Source organism: Gopherus flavomarginatus, chromosome 1 (assembly GCF_025201925.1).
Source record: "Gopherus flavomarginatus isolate rGopFla2 chromosome 1, rGopFla2.mat.asm, whole genome shotgun sequence".
NCBI lineage: Eukaryota > Metazoa > Chordata > Testudines > Testudinidae > Gopherus > Gopherus flavomarginatus.
The window spans coordinates 368,686,249-368,693,315 of NC_066617.1; positions in this window are offsets into that span (position 1 = coordinate 368,686,249).

A 7,067-nucleotide genomic window follows, 5' to 3' on the forward strand; every position below is an offset into this window, starting at 1 on the left:
TGGTGTCACCCAAGATTTCTGAAGAATCTCAAATGCAAAATTGCAGAACTACTAATTGTGGTATGTAAACTATCACTGAAATCAGCCTCTTTCTCATACGACTGGCAGATAGCTAATGTGATGCTGATTTTTAAAAAAAGGCTTTAGATGTTATCCTGGAAATACAGGCCAGTAAGCCAAACTTCAGTACCAGGCAAATTGGTTAGAACTATAGTAAAGAACAGAGTTTTCAGATACTTAGATGAACACACTTTTTTGGGCAAGATTCAACATAGCTTTTCAAATCACCAATATATTAGAATTCCCTTGGGGGCCAACAAACGTGGACAAGGATGATCCAGCGGATATAGTATATTTAGATTTTCAGAAAGCTTTTGACAAGGTCCCTAACCAAAGGATCTTAAGCAAAGTAAGCAATCATGGGATAAGAAGGAAGGTCCTCTCATTGATCAGTAATTGCTTAAAAGATAGGAAACAAAGGGTAGGAATAAATGATCAGTTTTTAGACACAAGAGAGGCAAATAGTGGTGTCCCACAGAGATGCGTACTGGGATCAGTGCTGTTAAACATGTTAATAAATGATCTGGAAAAAGAGGTAAACAGTGAGGTGGCAATATTTGCTGATGAGACAAAACTACTAAGCATACTTGAGTCCAAAGCAGATTACGAAGAGTTACAAAGAGATATCACAAAACTGGGTGATGGGTAAAGAAAATGGCAAATGAAATTCAGTGTTGATAAGCAAAAATAAATGCATTTTGGAAAACTTAATCCCAACTATACATAGAAAATGATGGGATTTACATTAGTTGGTATCACTCAAGAAAGAGATCTTGGAGTCATTGATGATAGTTCTCTGAAAACATCCACTCAATGTGTTGCAGCAGTCAAAAAATAGAACAGAATGTTGGGAATCATTAAGAAAGGGATAGAGAGTAAGAAGAAAATATCATGTTGCCTCTATATAAATCCAAGGTAGGCCCACATCTTGATTACTGTGTACAGATGTGGTCCTCACATCACAAAAAAAGATATATTGGAATTGGAAAAAGTTCAGAAAAGGGCTACAAAAATTATTAGGGTTATGGAATGGCTGCCATATAAGGAGAGATTAATAAAACTGAGACATTTCAGCTTGGAAAAGATGACTAAGGGACAATATGATGGAGGTCTGCAAAATCATGATTGGTGTGGAGGAAGTGAATAAGGAAGTGCTATTTACTCCTTCACAGGAACCACGGTCACCAAATGAAGTTAAAGGCAGCAGGTTTAACACAAATTATAGGAAGTATTTTTTTCACGCAACACACAGACAGCCTCCGGAACTCATTGCCAAGGGATATTGTGAAGGTCAAAAGTATAGCTGGTCCAAAAAAAACCAGATAACTTGCGGGAGGAGAGGTCCTTCAATAGGTATTAGACAAGATGGTTTTGAACGCAGCTCCATTCTCTGGGTGTCTAAATTATGGATTGCCAGAAGCTGGGAGCAGACAACAGGCGATGGATCATTCGATAATTGCCCTGTTTTGTTTATTCCCACTGAAGTATCTGCGCTGCCCACAGTCAGAAGACAGGACACTGGGCTAGATGGACCATTATTCCAATATGGCCATTTTTATGTTCTTAAATTATTCCCCTGATGGATGGGATGCTGTAGACAAGCCTTCTCCAAGGCTTCCCTCTGCTACAGAGATGACATATACACCCTACCAGATGTCTAGGGCAGTCTCAGTGTGCGAGGCTGATGGGAAGGCTAGAGCTGCCACTTAGGGGAGTGGTCCTGTAGCAGGAGGGAAAGAAGCTCATAGTTTGAGCTAGAGCTGTGCTGGAAAACAAAAAGATTCCCCCCACCCCATCAAAAATGTTGACCCAAATTAAAAGTTTCCTTTTCATCCATTTTTGGGGGTGAGTTTTCATAGAAAATGGATCATTTTTTGCTGAAAGCTCGGTTGCCATGATTCTGCCCAGCTGCAACAGCCTGAATGCCCAAGAGAAATTGGAGGCTTTTCATCTGCCTCTTCCTCGTAGTGTAAATGAATGTTGCACTGACGAAGTCTATGGCTGCACCCTGGGTATGGAAAGGTTGAAACCTTCTCACCAGCATATGACTGGTGTATTGTGTCCATCCACTTGTATAAACAGCCTTCACTCTCTGTGCAGGCCTCTCCACCCTGTACAACAGAGCCTTGTGGAATGTCCCTTCCCTCGCCTGCACTCGGGCTTTGTAATGCAGGAAAGGGGCCTGTTGGGGAAAAATATGGATCTATATTATTATTATATTTTTTTTATTTCAGTAAGACCACAGCTGTGACAGCATCATCGTTACCACTTGGATGCCCCCGAGGTAGCCAGATGACTAATCAGAACTATGGAAATAGTGATGACAAGCCCAGACTCCAGTAACAGAGCCCAGAGCTGGGCTGCAGTCCAATTATGTAGGATCACCACACGTCCCCTGTGATTTGACCTCCTGCAGTTTGCCTTGGCCGTGATGGGGTTAAAGTTAGTGCACATTATGCCATGCAGCTGAGGTTCCCTGTTGGCCAAGTGGCCCCCAAGGGAATGTGCAGGCATGTTTCATATAGCCAGTTGCCTCCCGATCCGAACAGATACTGCCTGCTGCCTGTGCAACCTCTCCGATGACTCCTTGTCCTTTAGGGTGAAGCCTTCTCATGTCAGCAGCTCCACGTCTAGCAGCAATTGGGTACGTTGGCAGGTTTCACTATCTCTAAAATGCAAAGTGAAGGGGAAAGGCTGTGAGCTGTTTCCATTTGCAGATTTCTGTGCAGTGGCAGAGGACTGAGCTGGGCTGTCGGTGTGACTCAGTGACGGGGCTGGAGAGAAGGCAGTGCTAGATAGCTTGGGAACCCCATCCCCCATCTGCCTGGGCACCACAGTGCGTTATTCAAGCTTTACAGAAAACTGACTTTCTAAGAGAGCTTGGAGTGATAAATCCCCAATGTCTCAAGTCAGGATTTATCAAGGGGTACCATTTTTCGAAGTGCAGAGTGCTATGAGTTAGATCCTGCCAGGGGCTGAGTGAGAGGAGATCCCACAGAATATCAGTGACTAGTTCACAAATTGCCTCAGGTTTATTTAATACTGGAAATTTAATCAGCAAATGCATTTTCAGCGATTTTATTCTCTGGCTTAATTGTGAACACAGGAATTCAGAGCTGCCATGGTCTGTAGTAATGGGTCTGATAGGGCATATGTTAATTTCCTGACTGGCTGAGGGGTCCTCCTCAGAGCTACAGCACTGCTGGGATCTCTGCCCCCTCTCTGGTCTCCAAGTGCCACATGTCAGATATAAGACCCTGCTCTCTCATGGGGTGGAATCCCATGACCCTCCCACCTCAGACTGGGCAATGGGCTTCTGTAAACTGTGGGTTGATTGTGCTTGTCCAGCAATTCGCAGTGGGTTTGGCACCTGAGGTTCTTCCCTCTGGGATTCTATGACTAGTGGTGAGATGAGTGACCAGCCAGCCTTCTTGAACAAAAATACTGTTTAATCTGAACAGTAGAAATAATGTGTAACATGGGAGAATAAGAGGATTTTCAAAGAAGAGTTTGTACACGTCTCTGATCCCCAAACCCTCTCACTCTGATGAGGACCCAGGTAGTTTGAGGGCCTTCAGACTTCCTCGGTGCTGTCTGTGCCTGTTAGTCTGAAGAGCTTCCCATCAACAGCTTTTCCTCTTCTGGAAAGTTTCTGAGTGCTGGCAAAACAAGCTGTGTAATGTGGCAGGATCCCAGAAATAGGCTTTTCCCAACTTATAGCTCCAGTGTTGTCTCACGACCTCCCTAAAGTGCTGACTGAGCGATGGCTTTATTGCGCTGTTGCTTCCCTTCTTGCTTGTTTTCCAGTATCCTGATACTAAACTAAGATGAGCCATGAAGGTTTCACCCAATACAGCCATAACACAAACATCACAATAGTTAACCTAATGTAGCTCTACAGCAAACATCCCAAGAACTAGGTTGAACATTATGGCAGCTAAGCTCCATGTCTGTCCCAATGCCATTCCTGGGGGCTAAGCATTTTATAAATACTGTAGCTAGACTGTCAGAGAGAAAGAGAGAGAGAAAGAGAGAGAGAGAGAGAGAGAGAGCCTGTATGTTGAAAGCCAGTAGCAGAGTTGTTGGCATCTCTAAGTATTTTATAAATACTGCAGCTAGACTGTCAGAGAGAAAGACAGAGAGAGAGAGAGAGAGAGCAATAGATGACTTTCCTGTGTGAAATGAAGTTCCATTTCCATGAATACTCATGCATATGACTTTGAAATCTGCTTTCTGCAAACTCTCATAGTAGCTGAATAACAAGCGCTGGAGTTACTATGTACTAGATAGTGAAAGCTCAAGGAATTAATATTTTCTATACTGATCCCAGTGCCTGTTACCGCTCCGGCTACAGGCTGCAGACTGACAGAAGAGAACCTGAGGAGAATCTGTCAGCTATTAACCCAGGGACAGAGGAGCTACTAGACTTTTGTTTGATGACAAGTGACTGACTGAGGGCTGAGACACTGGGATCTTTTCAGATTCTGAAGAAAGCCAGATGAGAGATGCTACATTGTAAATCCCACTGTAACCTGAGAAATCATCAGAGGGGAAAGGATGGTTTTGACATGTGTGTACCAAAATACAGATATGTAAATGTTCTGCCAAACTGTTTCATTGTAATACAAATATTATGAACCAAACTTTCATGACATGCCTGTATGTTGAAAGCCTGTAGCAGAGTTGTTGGAATCTCTACAGGAAGAAGCAGTGGTAACTTTACTGCTTAATGGCTTTTGCTTTCGAAATGTCTCAGAAGCACTCCACATATTGTTGACAAAGGGTTTATGCTATGAAATCATTTTCAGGTAATAGTTGTATGATACTGTCTCTTAGTAACAGACAAGAAGCTGTTTCTAACACTTACATTCCTGGTCATGCATTCAATCACTCTTGAAGACTTGTGCAAGTCCTTGCAAAAATTCCTGGGAGAACAGAACCTTTGGTGCAGGGCCATCCTTAGGATTTATGGGGCCCTATGCAGTATTATTAAACTGGTGCCCCTATGCCCGACGGCAGCCTAGTCTCGCACGTGTATTTTAGATAAGGTGCGTCTTTTGAAGGATTTATTGAAAAAACTGTATGTCTGAAGATTCAAGCATCTAAAAATCTATGCGAGGATTTTTTAGAGATCTGATTATATAATCTTCAAGAACACACTCATGAAATATTTTTAAAGCAAATTTTAAACTAAGGTCCTGTAGACTAATATGTTCTGAGTAAATACTACAGCAATGCACAGCTGGTTTTGCCAGTAAACTCAAAACCAGACAGTCTATACCTGGGAGTTGGTAAATGCCTGTTAAACGACTCCATTACCCCTTGAATGGCTCTTCACCAGTTTCAGTGTTGTGCTAGTAGGTCTGGCAGGCTGGAGGCTTTTTCACTGTTAAGTACTAGATCTCGTCCAGAGGGAGACTCACCAGGCTGCAGCTGCAGTGGGAGTCTACGGGAAGGGTCAGAACAGGGATAGGAAGAGGCAGAGGGGTGGACACTAAGACCCAGGGGTGCCCCAAGTTTTCCAGTGCTGCTTATGCTTAAAAACAGCCATGCTCTGCTGTGTGTTTCAGCAAAGAGTAGAGCTGGGGTATAGGAAAGGGGAGTGTAATTGTGGCTGAATGTAACTTGGCCCATCACCTCTTACAGGAGCATTGCTCAAGTAAATTGCACACTCTACTGGATATTAGTACAAACACTAGGTTTGCACTATTCACCCATTTGTGATGCGGTCCCAGACCCTGGCCAGCTGAAGTAACTCTCTGTGTAAGCTTGTAACTTGCCAAATATCGACAAAAACCTGCATGGAGAGAGGATGCAGGTCCTGTGAGGATGAAGAGACATTTATAGGATGAGCAAACTCTCTGGAGTCAGTCTACTTTGACCAGGGAAGCACTTCCACTTCTCTTGGAGTGATTCTTGGAAGTCAGAGTGTATCACTGGGAACATCTGTCAAGGGAAAGTAAATAGAGCCCAGTTCTAACTGATTTTATGCATGCAGAGCTGTAGTGATGCAGTTAAAGTCAATATTATTCAATTAAGAAAATGGCAATAAGAATTAATCTCATGTACTGCAAGGCAGTGGACAAAATTATAGATAGATAGATAGATAGATAGATAGATAGATAGATAGATAGATAGATAGCTTCACTCCAGGACACTTAGGTACAGAACCATTTTCACCATGAACGGGCCATATGTTTAGACTCATTTCATGATACAATGGGCCACACTCAGAATTGGAGGGCCAGAAAGGGTGCCTGTAGGAAGGTCATATTTGCAAAATCACACAGTGGTCAAGTATCAGAGGGGTAGCCATGTTAGTCTGGATCTATAAAAGCAGAAAAGAATCCTATGGCACCTTATAGACTAACAGACGTTTTGGAGCATGAGCTTTCGTGAGTGAATACCCACTTCATCATGCATCTGACCAAGTGGGTATTCACCCACGAAAGCTTATGCTCCAAAACGTCTGTTAGTCTATAAGGTGCCACAGGATTCTTTGCTGCTTTTACAGTTGTCAAGTAGTTTGCAGAATTCCCAGCCACAAGATATCAAGAGGGCCAAGAGTTTAGCAGAATTCAACCAGAAAATCCAATTATAGTAGTGAGGATTGTTTTTAAAAAGTCTTGGAAGAGCTCTAAACCTTCCTGATTTACACCATTACATATCTCTAACTAGTGGCTGTCATGGAGATATTCTCCCTGGGAGCAAGCTATCTTACAGCTGTCTATTTCAGGGCTTCTTCCAATCTTCTTCTGCAGCATCTGGAACTGGTCACTGGATACCGGGCTAGATGGACTGCAGGTCTGATCCAGTCTGGCAGTGCCTATCTTCCTGTTGGTGGTGTAAATCCAAGACTATGTTTTTGCTGATTTTCCTTGATCTTCCAGGAGTCTCTAGACTTGCACTGAAAGCAGAAATGTATCTTCTAAAATACCATTTAGTGTCCTGTTTTTTTCCCATTTAGGAAGGAAAGTTCAAAACTCCTCAGACCTGCCCAATACATT